This window comes from Pan paniscus, chromosome 23, assembly GCF_029289425.2.
Source record: "Pan paniscus chromosome 23, NHGRI_mPanPan1-v2.0_pri, whole genome shotgun sequence".
In the NCBI taxonomy this organism is placed as follows: domain Eukaryota; kingdom Metazoa; phylum Chordata; class Mammalia; order Primates; family Hominidae; genus Pan; species Pan paniscus.
The window spans coordinates 54,877,815-54,880,058 of record NC_085927.1 but is presented as its reverse complement, the minus strand read 5'-3'; positions in this window follow the sequence as shown (position 1 = coordinate 54,880,058).

The window sequence follows — 2,244 nt, the reverse complement described above, 5'->3', positions numbered from 1 at the left end:
CCATCATCCTATCATTTCCTCCTCCTTGCTCATCAAAGATCCCTCTGCCTCCCTCTCATAAGGATCCAGAGATCACGGCATGCCCACTCAGATAGTCTGGGACAGTATCCCCACATCAAGATCCTTGATTTTTTACATTTTATTTTGAGACAGGGTCTCGCTCTGTCACCCAGGCTGGAGTGCAGTGGTGCGATCTCGGCTGACTGTAGCCTCTGCCTCCCAGGCTAAAGCAATTCTCCAACCTCAGTCTCCTGAGTACCTGGGATTACAGGCATGTGCCACCACACCTGGCTAACTTTTGTATTTTTTGTAGAGACAGGGTTTCGCCATGTTGCCCAGGCTGGTCTCGAACACCTGAGCTCAAGCGATTTGCCCACCTTGGCTTCCAAAAGTGCTGGGATTACAGGCGTGAGTCACCACGCCTAGATCCTTGATTTAATCACATCTGCAGAATCCCTTTTACCATATAAGGAAACATTTGCAGATTCTGGCCATTCCTGGCTAATTTCCTATCTCCCATAGTGCCCCTAAAAGGTCCCCAACCAGCCCCAGCTAGGCACCTCTCTTGGGACCAGCACCCAGTTCTGCCTCACTCTTCTCCTCTCCATGAAATTCATGAAGATTCTGCATCCACTCCTGATGACCCTCAGTAACCCCTTTCCCCCAGTCCTGAGTCCCCCCAGATTCCTGCATGAAGGCTCAGGGCCGCACATCCCTCCTCCCCACACCTTCCCTGGGCACCCAGGTAGTGGGCTCCTCTATTCTCTGGAACTTTCCTTTATCAATGAGCAAATCCACTCCCATCCTGCAACTAAAACTGCAGGAAACAGCTTCAAGAGAAATTTGGTTCGCTCCCCATTAAAACCAAATCGATACATTTTAGGATCCTGGAGAAGAGGTTTTTTTTTTTTTTTACCATCCATGCCCTGTTTATGCTCCTCAGGAGGGCTGTGCTGGGGATTTTCTGGAATTGGCATTCACACTCCTCTATGCACGAGCCCAAACACCATCCTCATCATAAATCCACATCACCGTGATGCCCGAGCATTGGCGGGCTCCCTTAAATCCACCATCTCAGCTGATCCTTACAGTTGTCGCGTCTCGGTGGGGATTATCATTCCCAGCTGACAGAGGAGGCAAGTGAGGTCCAGAATCTGCACCGCCCTTAGAGCTTTCAACGCCAGCAAGTGCGGCCCCTGCCTCAGGGGCCTGTTCTTCCCAGTGTCTCCCTCCACATTTTCTAAGACCCCTGCCATGCCTGGGACCAACCATGCTGAGAATGTCACCTGGCTGGGGCACCCAGTCCTGGGCAGAGACTCATGTGGAGTCTGGTCCCTTTTTCCTGGGTCTCCCCTGTCCAACCTTCCCCCAGGCATGTGAGGGTGACCAGATGTCCCGAGGAGTTGCAGGCCTGTGTTCATAGGACTGTCTTGGGGTCCTGGGGTCGTTCTGGGTCTCCATGATCAGCACAGTGTTTCTGGCCAATGAAAGGTGCTAGTGTGTTGATTCAGGGCTACTCTCACTCACTTTGGACCCAAGACGAGTTGAGGACTCTGTACTGATAGTTCACTGCTGAGCCCTAGGCTTGAGCCACGTGGGGGTCCTGACTTGGCATGCCTCAGCATGTTCCAGTTGGTGCCAGCCCTGGTGTACAGCACCTGAGGGGGTGGGGGTGGTGGCAGCCATCCTTTACCCCACACAGAATGGAGGTCAGGCACACTGGCTCAACGAACAGACCTGAGAAGACTCCGTGTAAATAATTTTTAATATGTTAAAGCACATTAAAAATGTACTAGGAGTGTGGCTAGTTAAAGGAATTCCATAGGGAATTGTTTTCTTAAAAAGGGGAACCTCTCGTGAATCACTCCTTAATTCATCCAGTGCCTATGTCTGGGTGATCTCTGCTCACTGCAAGCTCTGCTTCCTGGGTTCCAGCGAGTCTCCTACCTCAGCCTCCCGAGTACCTGGGATCACAGGCATCTGTCAACATGCCTGGCTAATTTTGTATTTTTAGTAGAGACAGAGTTTTGCCACGTTCGCCAGGCTGGTCTTGAACTCCTGACCTCAGGTGATCCTCCCGCCTCAGCCTCCCAAACTGCTGGGACTACAGGTGTGAGCCAGGCTGGTCTTGAGTTACTGACCCCAGGTGATCCTCCCGCCTCAGCCTCCCAAAGTGCTGGGATTACAGGCGTGAGCCACCGTGCCCAGTCAATAAAGAACATCTTACAAGGACATTCTTGGTTG